Here is a 19,253-nt window from a genome sequence, read left to right on the forward strand (position 1 = left end):
GGCCGTGCTGAGCATCTGCTGGAGCGTGTGGTGTGGCTGAGCCTACAGGATGTGGACAGACAGATGTCTGCCCTGGGCGTGCTTGGCGGGACCTCAGGGGTCTGTTTCCTCCAACTCACGGGTCCCTTAGCCAACGAGAAGAGGAAGTATGGTGCGTGAACACATCTCCACCATTTTCCAATTTTCCCCCCGGCAGTTGGTCGTAGCTTTGATTCATTCAGTAAATTTTTTACTGAGCACTTACTACGTGCCAGGCACTGGCCTAGGAGTTGGGAATACCGTGGTAAACCAGCTCATAGCTCAGGGGCTAGGCTCCGCAATAAACAACTACCCTGGAAATGACATCCAATGACACTATGGACTAGTAAGGATGTGCCAGACAGTGTGTTAGATGCTGTAAAGAAAGCAAGCAGAGATAACTACCCTTCTGGCACTTTCATTTTCCTAGGGGGAAAAACAATACAATAAAATAGGTAATAAAAGATAGACTCTCATCAAAAAAAAAAAGTGCCAAGTGCTAAGGAGAAAAATAGGGAAGGAGGATATGAGATTTCTGGTGGGGGTTGAGTTTACATTCGCGTGCCGTGGGAGGGCCTCGGAAGAAGGTATCTTCTGGATGAAACTTGGAAGGAAGGGGCAAACGAGCCATTTCGAATTGTGCAAAGAAAGAAAGAGGAAGAGAGCGGTGGGAACCGGGAACGGGCCGTGACCTGGGTGAGGGGATCCGGGAAGGAAGTGATGTTTGGGCTGAGACCCGGAGGAGGGCGAAGAGTTAACTGTGTGTGGCGCGGCCGGGAGCTGGCGAGTTGGAGGAAGTGAAAGAGGCCTGTGTGGCCGCAGGGGGGAGCGAGAGGGGAGGGGAGTCTGTGGAGAGGTGGGTCAGATCCCTGGGGGCCTTAGGGACAGGCCTGTGTTTGCATTGTATCCCGTGCTATGAAGAGCCTTGGAAGGGTTTTAAGTCCGTGACACGGTGACATTTACATTTTAAAAGGTCGCTGGCCTCTGCACGGGGGAATGTACTCAGAGATAAGCAGGTAAGGCCAGGCTCTGGGCTCTGAGTGGCCTAATGACTAGCTGGGCTTGGGAAAGCCTCCAGCAGGCTGGGGGGAGATCCTTGTCCTCCGTGAGTGAGTCTCTTCTGCCCCGGTTTTTGGGAGGGAAGGGAAAGTATTTATGGAGCGTATGGTAGGCAGGGTGATCTGTGTTAGAAACTTGGGCCTACGTTATGTTTAGTCTAATCCAGGGGCGTCAAACTCATTTTCACTGGGGGCCACATCAGCCTCGCGGTGGCCTTCAGAGGGCCGCATGTCGCTGTAGGACTGCGTACGTGTAACTGCTCCTTCACGGTTAAGCGAGCGCTCGCTGCTGCCGCCGGGTAGAAACAAGGTGCAGGGCCGGATTCAGCCCCGCGGGCCCTGTGCTGGCCACCTGTGGTCTAAACCTCTCTGCACCCTGAGAGGAAAAGGGCTGTCCTAACCCTGGAGAGATACAGACCTGGGGCAGACAGAAAACAACCCCAGAGGGGATAGCTGACTTCTCTGAAGCCACCTTTGTAACACAATCTGCCTTCAAACCCTGGTCTGCCTGATTTCCAGAGCCCGGCCCTGCGCTGCAGGGCTAGGCTCCTGGAGTTTGCGTCTGGCTCCCTCAGCTTGCTAACTGCATGATCTTGAGGGTTTTGTTTTTTTTTTAAACCTCTCTTGTGCCTCAGTTTCCCGGATTACCTAAAGACAAGAAGGACCTACCTCATAAGGTTGTCATGCAGATCACATTAACTAAGCCACATAAACATTGTAACACTTACTTCAAATATTAGCTACTGTGGTTATTTAAAAATGTCAAACACCCGTGCTGCCTCTCAGCATACCGCGGTCATTTTGGAGAAGGTTAAATATGTGGATAATTACATTTTTGAGTTTTTCGAGGCTTGTGTTCTCTCCTTTTCCCTCTAAATAACTTAATGCCATGTTCCAGGTGATCAATCATTCAGCATTGATCTCCCATTTCATTCTTGATAGTGTGCTAGGACCTATGGCTGCAGTGGACTTACGAGGGCTCTGCGGTACCTTTCGTCAGAGACCTGTTGGCAGAAGTAAGCACTAAAGGCCTGGGGAAGTAGGGAAGGCTTCAGGGAGGAGGTGACTTTTGAACTGGGCTTTGCAGGAAGAGTAGGAATTTTATGGGCAACACTGGGCGAAGGATATTCTAGGTGGAGAGAACCATGTGTGAACACTCGGAGTCACGAAAGGCTTGCTTGGTCTGGTGATGCGGCCGGAACGCTGAGTCGCAGCTGTGAGAAGAAGGTCAAGGAGCTTGGATTTGAGTCTGTAAACCACGGGGAGCGATCAGGGGAGCATTAGAAACATCCAGTACTTACAGCGACGGGCCTTGTCGTCGAAGAGCAGGGACAGATGTCATCCCGAAGGGTGGCTTTCCATCGCTAGGACCGCTAGGCTTCGGGGTCTCGTTCTCCGTTTCGTAGACCGAAAATTTAGCTTTTGGTAGGGCGTTCAGGATTGCCTGGGTCCCGGGAGACAGACTTGCAAGTCAGCTTGGAAGAAACTGATGCGTAAACTCGGGGTATGAACTGGCCGCGAGAAATGAAACTGCAGAATGACAGACGTTGCTGTCCTCTGGCCACTGCCTCCCCACCCCCACCCCCACCCCACCGCAGGCCAGGCCCGGGGCGTGCTGACAAACTCTCACTCCCCAACCCCTGTTTGTTTTTCCCAGGCTCCATGAAAAGGAACCCTTTCTGTTAACATAATTTCCCCCCCACCCCTCAAGCTCTGTATACCGGAGCCAGCAATGATTATTAATTGATGGAATGAATGATTCTGCATTGGCTGGGTGGGGTCCTGTGTTTGTGAAACGCAAGGGAGAGGAGGAATAACCTTTTTTTTTTTTTTTTTTTTAGAAATCGACTCTTAGGAAAAAGGGTTCCCTGGAATTGTGTTCCTGGAGGGAGGTTTGCAGGTTCTCATGTATTTATTTATTTATTTATTTACTTACTTATTTGTAGTGGGCTTTATCGGGATGGCATCGGTTAGTAACCTTACACACCGTAGGTGTTACATGGCGGAGTGTGTTCGCCACCCCGAGTGGGGTTCGCAGACTCTAAGCGGCATGGGTCATCGGGTGGCTGGGGGCGAGGGCCGTGGGCAGATTCGCTGCACGGTGTTCTGGAAGCAGAGGTCTGTGGACTTGTGGAGGGGATGGGGGGCTTCTGCCTGTGCTTGGAGGAGAGACTGGTTCAGAGTCTCCCTCTTCCGTACACACCGGAGACGGAAGAGAAAGTAGTGTCTCCTGCCTTCCCCTCATCTTGGCGGCAGCGAGCTTTCCCGTTGGGTCGCGGTGTTCCCGGGGCTCGAGCCTTTACGTTCTTGCTGCCCCTGCGACGCCGGGAAGGGTGGTGGTGGAGGACCTGCTACAGTTCTGAGTGTGTGTGTTTCTACAGTGAAAGACGAAATCCAAAGAGACGGACCTAGATTGTGGCTTAATTACTTTTCTTTTACGACTCTAAAGTGAACTCCCCAGGAATATTCATGCCAGAACGCTTAGGAATTGCAGCTGGGCATACAAAGGAAAGAAAAGTAGCAGGACCTGGAGCTCCTGTCAACATTTGCATATTTAGTGTTTGTATTAGACCTTTATCTTGAGCTCTGTCTTTTCTATGCAGGTTCGTTTTTAACTTTTTCTTGTCCTGAGAGAATAGGAGCCCCCTGAACAGGAGAGAGTTCTCTGAGTGGGGCAGTTGCATGCACCCCCAAATCTCTGCGTTTCCGTTAGTGGGCATCTGGGCCAGTGTTCTCTCCGCCTGTCCCCCTCTGGGAGGGAGTGCAGGGAGCGACGCCCATTAGCTAATTACTTTTGAGAAGTGTTTTCAGGGGATCGGAGTGTTGCTTCGGCCAACCACTCGCTTTCATTTGACAGTGGGAAGTGCGCGTGTGTGTAGAAATGGCATAGCTGACCCGTTTATGACTCAAGGAAAAGTTAATGAACACCTTTCAAGTTTGCTATCACCACAGAGTCTTTTGTGAAACCTGTTAGCACCACGGGCTGCCCTTGCTCACGGCGTGACTTTCGGTAAACCCTTCTCCTTCTCCATTTCAGACTCTGAAGGCGTTGTATCAGGAGGTAGTGGTGGCCTCCCTTCCTCTGGTTAACACACTCCGGGAGTTGGAAAGGGCGATGAAGTCTTCGTGTGTGACAGATGAACTCCCGGCCTCCCGTGTGAGAGCGTCCCAGTTATCGGAGCCCCCTGAAAATGTTCCGAGTAGTGCACAGGTGGCATTAAGGGTCTTTTGCAAGAATAAAGCCACAGACCCACACCCCAGGTTTAACTCAGAATAGCTCACTTCTCTGCAGAACAGAGTTTACTGAAAGATTTCTCACCTCTGAGGAGTGGGGTTGGGGTGGTTTCTACTTTTCAAGTTATAGGATTTTCCTATCATATGAATTTTCTACAGGCTCACAACATCATCTTTATGGAAACAAATCAATAACCGGTGAATCCGTTTTCATTTTAGAGCCAGACATTGAATGCCCTAAAGCCCAGAACTGTGTCCCTATAGAAGACGCACTGTCCCAGCCGGCCACCCCAACTCGGTCACGTCTCCAAGAAGACGCCTCAGTTAGGTGTGCAGGAGACGCAGCCCTCCCAGACAGGGCCACCAGGCTAGGGCTCGTGACCGCGGTGCGCCCTGCCCCCGCCTAGGGGGTCACTGACCAGCCGAGTCTGACGTGGCTGCTGCTTCTTACTCTTTTTCACTCGGCAGTGGAACGGTTAAATGCAGCATCTGAACGACTCAGCTTCTAGCTTCATCTGTTGGGTGTTTTCCGTGAGAGGGCTTTTAAAGAAAGCACTCCTTCTGGGTGTGGCCTTGGGCTTTCTCCCGGGGACCACAGGGCCCCATGGGCACGCGGACATGGGAGATGCTAGAGGCCTCGGTGTCACAACCTGGGGACCACTTGACTCCGAAGAGACGGGGTTCTTCTTGTGTGTAGGCCTCACAGGCATCCCTGGGATGTGTCCCCTTTGGGGGATCAGCCTTTCTCAGGGGCGGGGCGGGAGGCCATTCCTTCCTTACGCCCAGCCAGTCTCCGGGCGTGGGGGCGCATGGCCCTGGGCCAGCGGGAGCGGGCTGTGGACCGGCGGAGCGGCCCTGGCCCCACTCTGCCCGCCCTGGCTGGCCTCTGTGGACGGCGATGTTCTACTTCCTTCTGCCAGTTCAGGGCCCGAAGGTGAAGGCATCCCTTCAGGGCCAGTGAGCAGAGCGAGACCAGAGTGGGAGGGGCCTGAAGGTGGGTGCCCGGGTGTGCCGCCAGCTTCTCCGCGCCGTGCCGGGGCCTGCCAACACGCCTGGCGGAGGCGGCGCTGTGGCATTTCCCAGCGGGAGAAGGGGGCCCGGGGGTGGGCGGCCAGCAGCTGTCCGGAGTCGTCTGGGGTTGGGCCCGGCCGAGGCTCTGGTCCGTGCGGGCAGGGGCTGCCCCCTGCCCTCGCCGGGTCGGGCGGACGCCAGCCCGGCCCTGGACTGGCCGAGGCCGGCGGGGCTGCCGCGCCGTCTGGCGCTTCCGTCGGGCTGCGCGTGTTGGGGCACTCACGGAGGTCCGACGTGCGGTGAACACCGCCGTTCTGTTCGATGAGAATGTTCCCTTGCGTTGAAGGCTCTGTGGCGCCTTTTTGCAGTCGGGTCCTCATCGGTCGATAATCCACAGTTGCTTGTGAAAGGTCCACCCTGGGCCCTTGTCCCCCCCCCCCCCCCGCAGGTGACCGGGAACATGAGAGAGTCACGCCAGACGAACTTTGCCCTCCAGGGCCCCCCCACCCCCGCAGAAAGCAATTAGAGCATGCTCTGCTTCCAGACCAGAAGTGTCTCACCCCGGGGGCTCTCCTGTCCGCGGGTGGCCGTCACTTTCACACAGGCCCCCCCCCCCGCCATTGTCAGGGGGTTCCCTCTGGGGAACGTTCTCCGGTACCCAGGGTGGCTCCGGTGGCCCTTCAGGAGGAAGGAGGTGGTGGCGATGATGTCATCTCATCGCCCCTTGTCTCCCTGTCACGCTGCCCTCTGAGCAGCTGGCCCCTCAGGAGAGGGCGGCCACCTGTCCACAGAATAGGCGCCCCAGGGCCCGGCCCCACTGCGGCGCCACTCCCTCCGGGTCTGAGGCGTTTGCGTTTCCACTCCGAGTCCCCCTTGAAGATATTTACACCCCCCCTGGGAGAGGTCAGACTCTTAGCAGTTCATCACCAAACAGTCGCTTTAATTACCAGGAATTAATTAAGTCAACAGAGAGAAAGACAGGGACCCAGGCAGGCGCTTGGGGGCAAGAGCGCCCGAAGGGACACAGCCCTGCCAGGCTGGAGAGAGGCGAGGGCGGGAAGAGGAAAGCCGTGCACGTCCGTGGCTGCCCGCGGCGGGTGCTGCTGAGCCCACCCCGTGGCCCGCTCTGGGGCCACCCTGGTCGCCCCGCCGGCGGGGCCGCGGGTGCAGCCCTGGTAAACGGGACTTGGAGCCGGCGTGGCGGGGCGGGGGGAGCTTCCAGCGGAGTCTTAAGGGGTTGGGGAGGTTGTTTCTCTATGCTCTGGTTAGACGCTTTTGGAGCATCCAGGAAGAAGAAAAATCCCTTGTCATTGTACACCTACAGACAGACAGACAGCCAGCCGCAGGGGAGGGGTGTCGGCCTGGGTGACGGGGGTTCTGACGAGCCGGTCCGTGGGGCTGGGGCTCCTGTGCTGGGCTGCGGGTCACTCTGTTACAGTTGTGAGCAGAGCGAGTGACGAGATCACGGTGGCGATCGGGGAAGGTCCTAGGATGACGGTGGGGGAGACGGGGGCGGGGGCGGGGAAAGAGGTAACAAGGACAGGGACAGCCGAGGAGCGGGACCAACGACATCAGCGAGATGTGATGGAGGCCGGAGGCGCCCGGCTGCTGTGCGAAGGTTTGCAGGGCTCCCAGCCCGGTGGGGCTTAAAGCTCTGTCCGTGGCTTTGGGTGGGGTGCAGGGCGGGGGCCTCCTCACTGGGCCTGCGTCTCCGACGGCAACCCGGGCCAGGAGCCCGCCTGCTCCTCCTGGTCTGTCCGAGAGTGGCTGTGAGCGCTCGCAGAGCTCCCCCCCGGACCCCCCACATCCAGGGTGGCGCCCGAACCCCGTGTGTCCGGCCACCTTTCATCCCCGCTTTCTGTCGCCCAAGTTTTTATCTATTTCTTAGAACAAATCGTCTTTGACTCACAAACCCATTTGGATTGGTTTAATTGACTGGAAATACTTATTATTTTTAAGTGGTTTCTGTTTCACTAGGCTGCTAGCCTGCTTTCAGAACGGCTTTTGCCAAGATGAGATTAGCGGAGAAGTGAGTTTGGCACAATCAGCTCCTTACGATCTTTTGGTGCAAGGTGTGTTTTTTAGATCAGTGTTTCTGTTGTGTACATTTCTATTTTTTTTAAAGATTTTATTTATTTTTTAGAGAGAGGGGAAGGGAGGGAGGAAGAGTGGGAGAGAAACATCCATGTGTGGTTGCCTCTCATGCGCCCCCTACTGGGGACCTGGTCCGAAACCCAGGCATGTGCCCTGACTGGGAATCGAACCGGCCACCCTTTGGTTCACAGGCTGGCGCTCAATCCATTGAGCCACACCAGCCAGGGCCATTTCTATTTTTTTTTTTAATCCTCACCTGAGGACATATTCATTGATCTTTAGAGAGAAAGAGAAGAAGGTAGGGAGGGAAGCGGAGAGCAAGAGAGAAACATCGGTTGGTTGCCCTCTGTAGGTGCCCTGACCAGGGATCAAACCCGGAACCTTTTGGTGTATGGTTTAACGCTCCAACCAACTGAGCCACCTGGCCGGGGATAATGCATTCATTTCTAGAATAAATATCTGAGTGGCCGCTGCATGCTGGGCACTTCCGAGGAACCAGGAATGTAACAGGGAATGAAAGAAGGAAAAGAGCTTACCTTCATGGAGCTCCTCTTCGGGTGCGTGTGGGCTTACAGGCAGTAAGTAAAACATCAAGTCCGACAGGTGGTGGAAAGTGTTTTGGACAGGAACAAAGCAGGGGCGGAGGGCGGGGAGGCTGGGTGGGGAGGGAAGTCCGGGCAGCCCCACTGATTGATTGAGAGACGTCTGAGCGGAGGGCTGGGGGAGGCGAGAGGGAGCTCCGCAGATAGCTGAGGGAGGGGCTGGAAGCCGGGGAACGCTGGGAGTTGATGGAACAGCGAGGAGGTGAGTGTGGCTGCGGCTGGGAGTGAGGAGGGCCAGGCGGGGCCGGGGGGATGGGCGGTCCCACCGGGCCCCGGCACGAGGGAGCCAGGGAGCCGGAGCACCGCGTGGGGCTGTGCAGGGCACGGCGGACCCTGCCTCATCTGGGAGGGTGGCCCGGGCTGCCGGGGGCGGAAGCAGCCGGGCTCAGCTCTCAGCTAAGAGTGGGCATCGGAGCTGGAATCATCTGAGAGCCTTTCCCGGGCCAGCTGTGTGTGGGGGTGGGGCTCAGGGCTCCGGGGTCAGCTAGAGCACACTCCTGACCTCGGGGACGCACTCCACGCCCCTGTCCTCTGACCGCTGGCTGGCTCTCCGTGTCCCAGTCCCTGGGGCTGCCCCGTTCCCGAGCCCAGGCCCCCAAGTGTGCATCATGTAGCTTTTGGGGCGATTTTGGAGGCCAGTTGTTTTCAGCCCCAGACAGCATCCCACACGTGGGTGATTTTTTAAAAAAACGCCTGACCCTCACCCCCAAAGACTCTGGTTTGACTGGTGTGAGGTGGGCTTAGGCGTCAGTATTGCTCCCAGAGGTGCGTCCAGGGGTCGCGTCACGGGTCGGAGGGTTAGTGAAATAAGCCGTGTGCCTGGTGTTTGGTGGGGAAATGTGGGCGGTGGCCGCGAGCTGGAAGCTTCAGCCCCTCGGAGAAGGCTGGGCAGGGCCTGCCCCTCCAGGAACAACGAGCGGAGCGTCTTTCCCGTCCTGGGTCCTCAGTTCGCATGTGTGCTCGATCTCCTTCCGGTCAGTGGTCTCCTGGGGTCTCCTCGGCTCTGGCGGTACCTCGTCTTTCTGGTTACTGGGAGAGCCGCCGAGCTAGAACAACGATCTGGGACGCCGTCTCCTCACCTTGGTCTTTGAACCCCCGCAGGTGTGTCACAACTGTGGCAAAGGCCACAGTGGCTGTCTCCGTACCCCACGGTGGGAGAGCCCGTGCCACCTGCCGCGGCGGCTTGGGACAGCGAGGCTGTCGGGAAATCGGAAATGGGAAATCTGACCTCCTGGGTCAGACTCGCGGGTGGCAGGCTGCACGGCCCCGGAGGCGTGCGGGGCCCCGAGAGCCGGTCCTGGCCGCGCCACACCCTGGCCTGTCCCCTGCGAAGAGGGGAGAGCGTTTTGCGCACTGTCGGGCTCCCAGACCTCGGGGTGTGCCCGTGTGTGGGGCCCGGGAGAGGCCGCCGGCCAGGGTCGGCGAAGCCGGGTGCTCCAGTGTGCCAGCTCCTCTCTGCAGCCGGACTGTGCTTCTGGCACCGGAGACGGTTCGAAGAGGCGGCAGAAAGCAGTGGCCGCAGGAGCCAAGGTTCGCCCTGGACAAACCACCAGCCAGGCTCCCTGGGAGGCTGGGAACTCCCTCCCTCACTCGGGACAGCGGTTCCGAGACCCCCCGCCGCGGCCCCTGCTCTCTGACTCCTGTGTGAGTGCGGGCAGCACACCGTCCGCGTGTGCGTCTGTATTCCGGAATGTGACGGTGGGAAGAAGAAAAGGAAACACTTCAGGGGGAAATAAGTTGTTGGTTTGTTTTTTTTTTTTTTCCTATTTCCCTTCTGTAGAGTTGGGATCAGGAGTTTTCGTTCCTTCCCCTCTAGGTTTTCCTTGAACGTCGTCTGTATCTCTATCCAGAATCCGAACCCAGTGCCGGTCTGTCGAAGTGAAGACGGACGTGAGGTTGGGCGTGAGGAGTGCAGGGCGAGCGAGTGAGCAGAAGTAGAGGGGGAGCTTTTGGTTCTGTCACCCGTGGGTCCCCGTGCCCGACCATCCACCGGGCCCCCCGCCAACACTGGCTGCTTAAATCGGGGTCTCGGGGCTTGTGGCCGAGAGCCCGCCGTTTCCAGAGTGCCCGAGGGGGCTCTGATGTTCGCCCACGGTCGGGGACCACCAGGTTTTAAGAAGGGGTTCTGCCAGCTGCCCCCTCGCCGTCTCTCTGCCTCACCTGCCCAGTGCTGTCCCTCCCCGGCCTCTCCCCACCTGTGGGTCCCCCGCTCACCTGCCCCCGGCCCCACGCTGCTCCCTGACCCGTGCGTCCTGCGCTTCAGCAGGCCTCTGCGGGCTGGCGGGCGGGCGGGCGAGCCGTGCGCCGCGGGTGCCGGCCCCCGGGCCCCCGGCCCCTGTCCCTCGGGCACCCGTCCAGTCAGCCTGCCGCTTGGAGGCTCAGCAGTCTGCCAGGACCCGCCGCGCAGCCGTGAGAGACGGGCTGCTGGCCGCCGCGGTTGGTGGCCTCGTCGTGAACCAACACGGGCTTGCTCTGTGTCAGGCACTGTAGCCAGAGCCCGACAGAGGTCAGCTCGTTTAATCTCCGTAACACCTGCTCACCTGTCGGGGCACAGACACAGACGTGCACACGCCTGCCCGAGGTCGCGTGGCTGGAAAGCAGCAGAACCAGGGTTTGAACCTGGGCCGAGTCTGCGCTCCGATGCATCCCCACTGTGATGGGGAAGGAGGCCAGGCCTGGGGCCGGGGCGAGGGTCGTCTTTGGCTGAGTTTATGCCGGAGGCTTTCCTCAGGGTTTGATGTACTCTGTTACTGCTATTATTACCATCTTAACGCACTTCAAGCCTGCTAAACAACTTTGTTTCTTTTCTTTCCGTAGGTGGTGTTTGGACTGCGGACCATGTGCCTAGGTAGCAGCCGTCCCTTCCTCCGCAGCTCTGCACCCCCAGCACGGCTCCCCACGCCCTCCTTCTGAGAGCCGCCCCCAGGTATGGTGCCGCGGATGGGCCGCGCTGGCCCTCGAGAGCTGAGGGTCTGGACACCAGTGATGTTTTTGTTGTTGTTGCTTTTCCTTGGTAGCTGTTATTTTAAATTACAGTAAAATGCACATAATGAAACGGACCATTTTAACCTTTTTTTAGTGCTGTTCAGGGGGATTCAGTACGTTCACACCACCATGCGCCTCCAGAACCTTTTCGTCTTCCCCAGCATAAGCCCTGTGCCCATTAAACGTGACCTTCTCTCCCTCCCCCTCCCCCTCCCCCCATCCCCGGCAACCACCCTCTACTTCCTGTCTCTCCAAATCTGACCACTGTAGCTGCCTCCTGTGAGTGGAACCTGATAGCATTTGCCCTTCTGTGACTGGCTTATTTCCCTTAGCTTAACGTCCTCAAGGTTTACCCACGCTTAGCCTGTGTCGAGTCTTTATTCCCTTTTTCAGGGCTGAATAATATTCCAGTGTCTGTCTATAGCGCATCGTGTCTGTCCACTGATTGGTTGATGGACAGTCAGGTTTGATTCCACCCTTGAGCTGTGGTGACTCGTGCTGCTGCGATACGGTATGCAAATACCTCTGAGACCCCGCCTCCGCGTCTCTCGGGTCTGGGCCCCGAAGAGGAGTTGCTGGATCGTGGGGTGATTCTACGTTTCCTTTCTCCGAGGAACCACCATGCTGTTTCTGGTGGTGTTGACACCGTTTAAAAACATTCCCACCAGCAGTGAACAGTGTCTCCACGTGCCCACTGACGCTTGTTGGTTTCTGGGATTTTTTTTTTCCTTTCCTATTCTGGATGACAACAGACCTCCTGGTGGGCGTAACCTCGGTGCGCGCTGTGCCTCAGTGCACGGGTGTCGGGAAAACGCTCCGGTGACTCTCCACGGGCTCCTCACCCCGACTCCAGACATCACACCGTTTTACCTGTGAATATCCCATGATGTGTCTTGAAAACAGGAGGGTTTGGACACTTCGTTTTGTCTGGTGGCCGGGGGGGGGGGGGTGTGTGTGTGTGCAGGGATGTTCCTTTGGCTCCTTCGTTCCCGATTGTTCCCGCGGGTCTCTAGGGACCTGCGTGGTGGACACAGAGCGGGACCTCCGTCTCCGTTCTGGGTGGCGGGTGGATGGCTGCCGTGGCCAAGGCCCGGCTCTCCGGCAGAGCACCGGCTGCCCCGAGGTCCGGGCAGCCGTCACGGAAGAGGCCGCCTCGATCTCAGCTGAGAGCGGGGAGGGTGAGAGGAGGGAGGGGGAGGGGAGGTGAAGAAGAGCAGGGGGAGAGAGAGCGGGGAGGGAAGGGTAGGCGGGCGCAGAGGACAGGACGGGGGGTGCCGAGGGCGGGGAAGGAGAAGAGTGCGTGGACGTGTGTGGAGAGCCCGGAAGGAGGGGAAGCGAAGGGGAGGGAGAGACAGAGCACCTGGGAGGCAGAGCCTGTGCCAGCTCCTAACCTCCTGAAGCTGTCTGAGGGGACCACGGGGACACCCCGAGACTAGCAGCCTGCTCCTCGTGTCCCCCCAAACCTTTCGAGTTTGGACTCCTTGGGAGCACAGTCTGCCTGTGGCGGACGAGACTGTGGCACCTGGGAGCCACCAGGCACACGGGTGCCAGCGATGGGGAAGGAGCGGCCCCGTGGGATAGCCACGTTCCAGCTCTGGGGGCCCTTTGGTCAGGGAGCGGGGGCTCGGTGCCCAGCAGGCCCGAGGCTGCTGGCTTCTTGCTTCAAGTCGGGAGTCCCCACCACCCAGAGGTGATACTTCGACACAGGTCAGCGGGAGGGGCCCCTCTGAACAAGAGGCGTCCTGCCGCCCTTTCCGTCTGAGTCTGGGGGTGTTGTTCCCTCTAACAAGGCTCGGCGCCCAGTTAGTGCCGAGACCTGTGTGTCAGCAGGAGGTAAGGGGGGCGCTGGTTACAGTGTGTCCACTTGCACCTCGGTTCTCAGCTCTGGTGCAACTTTGTTGCCTCTTCCTGGCTTCCGCTCGCAGCATCGCAGCGTCTCGCTCAGCTCTGCAGCCCTGCGTGATCCCAGCCCCCTCCCGTCCTGTCCCCTTTTCCTCCTTTTTATTTTATAACAGCTCCATTGAGACAAAACTCCCAGGGCGTACAGTTCGCTCATTTAGAGTGCACAGCGCAGTGGTCTTTAGTACTTTCACGGAGCTGTGGCCCCGGTGCCCCCTCCCCCCCCCGGCATCACCCCGATCCCTCCTCGAGACAGACGGCCGTATTGCGGGCACACTGGCCAGTGCGCACTTCGCACCAGCGGAATGTTTCACTCAAGCACCCTGCAGGAGCCAGGATGCACAGACATTAAACGTTGAACACCAACGACAGTGCACATCTGCCGACTGCTTGAGTGGCGGTAAACCTTTCAGGAGTCAGTGCGTGTCCCTGACCCGTCCTAGTTCTGGGCGGGGGAGGTGTCGAGCCTCTGTCCCTTTCCAGCAGTGGAGTCCCGTCCAGCGAGCACACCGCAGCCTGCGAGCAGGCGGTGGAGACACGGGCCCGGTGGTGGGACGCGCCGTGAGGAAGAACAAGGCGGCTCGGAGGGGCGGAGGTGGGGGGAGGTTCCCAGCAGAGGGCGTGTGGCACACTCCGGCTCTGAGCCGGGTGTCCGGCATGCCTGGGTGGCAGCGGGAGCCCAGCTGTGGCTGCAGTGGAAGGACAGGAGGGCAGTTAAACCGCCCCCCCACGCCCCCTGCAGGTGGGCCGTGGTAAAGGCCAGGTTTCGTTCCGTGTGACGTGGGGGACCGTGGGGGCGGCACGAGCTGACAGCTGTGACGGGCGGCCCTCGGACCGCTCTGTGGAGGGCAAGTAGGGAGGGCAGCCGGCGGCGGCGGTCGTGGGGGGTCGGTCAGGGGAGGAGGGGTGGCAGAGGCCACTGGGAACAGCCTGCGTGGGTCTAGTTTGGGGGCGGACTCCCAGGGTTTGCCTGCGGACCAGAAGCCGGCACGGAGGGGAGAGGACTCGAGGACTCCCAGGATGTGGCCCAAGCCCCCGGAAGGATGGAGTTGCCCCTTCCTGAAAGGAAACGAGGAACCCGGGGAGGAAGTTGGGGGCTAGGTTGGGGACAGAGCAGGCCCGGGTCGCCTGTCTCAGGACACACCCCCATCTGGAATCTCAGGGATGCTGAGTAGTAGTTCAGTGGGTGCCCGTGTGGGGGTGGGTGGGGGCTTATGAAACAGCAGAGGGCAGAAGGTCTCCCCGCAGCAGCCGCAGCAAAGGTGGAAGACCCGGCCCCGCGGAGGCAGGCGGGTGGCTGGCGGCCGGGCGGGCAGGGGAGCCCTCCTTGCCTCCTCCTTGACCCTGCGGGACGCCTGTGCTGGGTGAGTCTTCAGCAGCACCGCTGAGGCGTGGCTGCCGGGGTCTCCAGTGGGGCGGGGCGAGGACTCGGGAACAGTGGGGCCTTAGTGCCAGGCGGCGGCGGTCTCGGTGCCTGGTCAACCTCGGACGGGTGGCCCTCGTCGCTGAGACTCAGTTCTGCCCGCATCAGGTGCGGAGGTTGGGCCGGGTCGGAGGGCCAGGGTCAAGGGGGAAGCTCGGACGAGCGCAGGGGTCCGGCCGGCCCAGACCTGCGGGGTCAGAACTCTCAGGCTGGCTGCTGGCTGCTGCGCTCCAGAGCCGCGTGGTGTTCTCTTGCAGACGGCCCGGCAGCCGTCCGCAGATGGGCACCCGGGAGCCGCCGAACCCACCCGGGAGCCCCTGAGGCCCCCTCCAGCTCCGACGTCCTGTGAGTCTGGTTGGAGGGCTCGCGGGCTCGCTCTGCTCTTGGGAAGTGGGGCTGTTGGCCGGGGCGGAAGGGCCTGCGTGGGGGGAGGACAAGCTGCCTCCGGTGAAGGTGAAGGTGAAGGTGAGGGAAGGGCACCTGGGGCGGGGGCATCGGCGGGGGCTGTGGGGAGGCATCAGGGACGACCCTGGGTGGGGGCTGCAGGCAGTGACGGCCAGCTGTGTTAGGTCCTGGAGATAGAGGTAAAGGGCATGACCCCGACTTTTGGAGAGGTTGAAGTGCTGTCACAGAGGAGGGGAGGGGGAGGGCAGGGAGTCCAGGAGGGGCCCCGGGGCTGTGGAGGAACTCTCAGGGGGAAGGTTCGTGTCTGGGGCCAGTGGGGTGGGGCCTCAGGTGTTCAGGCCCCACTCGGAGACAGGAGACAGGTGGAGGGAACCACCAGGGAGCGAGAGGGGCCTGGGAAGTGGCCGGAGAGGCGGGCAGGGACCAGAGGGAGCGGACCCGCCCTGCCCTGCCCTGCCCTGCCCTGGGGAGAGCCGGGGCGCTGTGCTGAAGGTGACGGGGATTTTGAACAGGGTCGTGTCTGTGGTCAGATCCGCGATCGCGGCACCTGCTTGAGCACAGCGCGCACGGGAGAGGCGGAGACCCGGTAGAGGGGAAGGCAGTGCAGGTGCCGTGGTTCTGCCTGGGTCCTCGGGGCACCCGTTTTCCTGTCTGTCGCTGGGAACCTCTTCAAGCTGCGCTCTGCTCGTGGTTAGAAAACGAGCCGCCTCATGAAACGAAACTTCGGCCGCCGACCAGCCCAGAACACTGACCAGCCCAGGCGACTGGGGGGTCCCTCGGGCCTGTGCGCGGGCCCTCCGATGCACGTGGAGGGGGACGGCGGCAGGGATGTGGGCGGGAGTCTGCTTGTGCGCGGGAGGGTTGGTCTTCACGGAAACCCAGCCCGGACGTGCAGCCTCCCTGTCGAAAGGACCGAGATCCTTCGAGTCATTTAGTTTTCACCGATTAAACCAAGACCTGCCCCAAATCCTCACCCGGGGAACTAACTGGGGAGAGCACAGGGGCGAAAGCCAGCTCCTGTGCCCCCAGTTTCTTACTTTTCTAGCTCGGCCCCGCCCAGCAGGGGCTCCACTCTGGGTCCAGGAATGCGGGACTCCTTCTTTTCCCCCCATTTCCTTTGATCCAGCTGAAGTCTCCCCCTTCTCCACCACCCGGGGATGCACTGTGTCTCTGACCAGCGTGCCCGCCACAGTCCACACGGGAGCCCCTGCGGGTCACCGGAACCGCGGCTTACTCTCACGCCGACGCCGGCTCTTGCCCCTCGCGGTGTCCAGTCCTACCGCTGAAGAAGCGGTCCTCCCTGGCGGCCGACTCGGGCACTTGCTTCTGGTCCCAGCTTCTGCCGAGTCACCTCTCTCTGTCCCTTCCTCCCTCCCTTCCTCCCTCCCTCCCTCCCTCCCTCCTTCCCTTCCTCCCTCCCTCCCTCCATCTGTCCTCCCTCCCTCCCTCCCTCCTTCCTCCCTCCCTCCTCCCTTCCTCCCTCCCTCCTTCCCTTCCTCCCTTCCTCCCTCCCTCCTCTCCCTTCCTCCCTCCCTCCTCCCTTCCTCCCTCCCTCCTCCCTCCCTCCCTCCCTCCCTCCCTCCCTCCCTCCCTCCCTCCCTCCCTCCCTCCCTCCCTCCCTCCCTCCATCCTTCCTCCCTCCCTCCCTCCCTCTCCTTCCTCCCTCCCTCCCTCCCTTCCTCCCTCCCTCCTTCCTTCCCTCCTTCTTTCCTCCCTCCTTCCTCCCTCCCTCCCTCCCTTCCTTCCCTTCCTCCCTCCCTCCCTCCCTCCCTCCCTCTTTCCTCCCTCCCTCCCTCCCTCCTTCCTCCCTCCCTCCTCCCTTCCTCCCTCCCTCCTTCCCTTCCTCCCCTTCCTCCCTCCCTCCTTCCTCCCTCCCTCCTTCCCTCCTTCCCTCCCTCCCTCCCTTCCTCCCTCCCTCCCTCCTTCCCTTCCTCCCTCCCTCCCTCCTCCCCTCCTTCTTTCCTCCCTCCTTCCTCCCTCCCTCCCTCCTTCCCTTCCTCCCTCCCTTCCTCCTTTCCTTCCTTCCTCCCTCCCTCCCTCCTTCCCTCCTTCTTTCCTCCCTTCTCTCCTCCCTCCCCCCCCTCTCTGTCTGTCTCTATCTGTCTCTCACACTTGTCATTCTTTGCGCCCTTGCCCCTGCTGTGCTCCTTGTTCTAAAATACAAAGCTGAGGGGAACTTCCATTAACCCGTTTCTAAACCCTTGCCTGTGGAGCCCGGATTATATCGCCGTGTCAGCCACAGCCCGTGGGTGGGCCGGGGGAGAGTCATCCTTCCTCCCCGTCCTGGGCCGAGAGGGGATCGCAAGGCCGAGGCAGCGCACTTCCGTGGGCTCAGCCCGGCGCCGCCGGACCGCACGGCGCCCGCTTTCACCGTTACTGTAACTCTGTGCCGCGCCGCGTGCTCCCTCGTCCCGTCGGCGGCATACTGAACACACGTCAGGTTTTTCTCTGTGCTTTCGGAGCGCCTCTGCCCCCTCGGTGTCCCGTTAAGGACCTTTTATTCATCTGCTGTGGGTTAGTGAACGTGATTAACACTGCTGAGAAAAACAGATGACCAAGTTCAGTGTCGCTGGGAAGTCGGCGGCTCCGATACCGAGCGCAAGGGAGCTCATCGGCCGTTTCTTGTTCTCAGCTCCTCAGAGCCTTTCGTTACTTTTGTTTCTAAATTGGAGTAAGTGTGGACCTTCCTGCGTCTATAGCCTTTACCTCTGACAACTTGGGTGTAGTTTCCGACTAATGGATGAACTTGTATTTGCCTACACATTTTGTTTTACACTTCAGAATGCTGCCCTTCCCCCTCTAGTATTCCGAGGCGTGAGGAGCACACTTGGACTTCGGTGGTGCCCTCTGGCCCCCAGACCTTCGTCTCTGTGGAGCGACACGGAGTGCGACCTTCGAGGGCTTTCATCAGAAGCGCTTCCTCTGTGTTCCAGCCTCACTTGCTTCTCAGCCCCTTTTCTGGCTCTCAAGGCGCGGGGACCCCACCCCACCCAGTGCACCAGCCACGGGCACCGAGTGGTTTGGACACGGGCAGGGTCACCGGTGTCGTGTTGCTTCCAGTGTCCTTTCTGGTGAGGCCTGCTCTTCTCCGGGCCTCCCGTGACGACACGTGCCGCGTGGGGTCTCCCGAAAGCGGTCTAGGCTGGTTGCACACTAATTTCGTTATAAATAATCCTGTAAAGATGATCTGTGTCCTGTGCATATGGATGTCCTTAGGCCAGATTTCTGAGAGTGGAATCATGGGGCCTTATGCATTGCTAACTCACCCTGTTTATTTGTTTATTTCTCCCCCCCCCCCACCCGGGAGGGTGGTTATAAAACATTTTTTTTTTTTCTTAAAAAGGAGGCCTCTCTGGGGCTGTCCACACGGATGTGTGTGTCACACGGGAGTGAGCCTGAGTGAAGGCCTGAGACATGAGTGACAGGAAATCATGCTGGGGCGTGTTCTGCGAGAAAAAAAAACATCGCTGTTCGTGGCCACAGCCGTTCTCGGCTGAGGCCGAGTCCTGGGAAGTGACACCCCTTCGGGTTGGGACAGGGTCCCTAGCAGCAGGCCACGCAAGCAGGACGGACTTCTGCTAAGTGGCTCCCAGGACAGGCTGTGTCAGTCTGTGTCGTCTTCAGAAGGCTCACTTTGCCCCGTGTCTGCCAGCACCGAGGATTGGCAGGCACCAGGGTGGGTTTGGTAAGCCGAAAGTGGTTCCTCGTGATTTTCATGTATATTTCTCTCATTTGACTGGTGGGCGTTCGGGTTTTTGTTGGTCGAGGTGTTCCTGACGGTTCCCTCCTCTGCTTTTGCAACAGGGTTCGCAGGGGCGAAGGCCTGTGCTCTGCTTGTAAACAGCGCGACGCGTTAGAGCAAAGCTGACAGCCACACGCCCAGGCACCCTGTGAGGCTCTTAGTCACTGCGCCACGATCTGTCGATCGATCGATCGCCAGCGTTTGGGGCTCTCCTTACGGGGGCAAAACAGAAAACAGGACCGGATCTTTGGCTTTAAAAAGCGTCAGCCTTGGTAGTTAACATCCAAAGGTTGGAAATGTTTTCCCCGCTGCCGACGGCGAGCAGCCACCCCGTTCAGCAGCTCTGGTTTTCCGGGCAGAAGACAGCGCACCCACCCCCGACTGCTCTGAGCCAGACCCCGCGCTTTCTCCGGGAGGAGGACATTGTTTTCCTCTGATGTGGTATCTCGCTGCTTCCAGAGTGAGACAATAGGGAGGCTCCCCGCGACTTCCCCCACACCACCAACTACCCCGCCTCCCCACACGCTTTCCCCAGCTCCTTAAAGAGACAAATTCTATTCTGCCTTCTCCTCGGGTTTTTTTTTTTTAATCCCTAGATAGTAAAAAGGGGGTGGAATCAGCTTGTAAAGCAAACACCACACAGGTGTGCCCTTGGTGCTGGGTGCCAAGTGCCGTCACTGGTATTCGGAGTCTTCCCCTCGGCGTCCCGCCCTGCCTGCCTGCCGCGGCGCACGCTCGCTCGCTGTCCAGAGGCGTTAGACTCTGGCTCGGCGCCCTGCGAG

The 19,253-nt window shown here is 59.5% G+C and overlaps 1 protein-coding gene across 2 annotated transcripts in view; it reads left to right on the forward strand.

Annotated features, from left to right (window-relative positions):
- The window catches only part of ZNF592 (zinc finger protein 592), a 41,941-nt gene that overhangs the window by 1,088 nt on the left and 21,600 nt on the right, over positions 1 to 19,253 (forward strand). The window contains exons 1-2 of one of the 2 annotated variants that reach the window (XM_045824790.1): positions 9,834 to 9,941; positions 10,835 to 10,943. The gene's annotated coding sequence lies outside the window, so the exon portion shown is untranslated. Of the gene's footprint in view, positions 1 to 9,833; positions 9,942 to 10,834; positions 10,944 to 19,253 lie in introns of those variants that run through there. The other variant, XM_045824789.1, reaches the window with a different exon arrangement.

The sequence above is a fragment of the Phyllostomus hastatus genome, unplaced genomic scaffold (assembly GCF_019186645.2).
Source record: "Phyllostomus hastatus isolate PE091 unplaced genomic scaffold, TTU_PhHast_1.1 phas_scaffold_555, whole genome shotgun sequence".
NCBI lineage: Eukaryota > Metazoa > Chordata > Mammalia > Chiroptera > Phyllostomidae > Phyllostomus > Phyllostomus hastatus.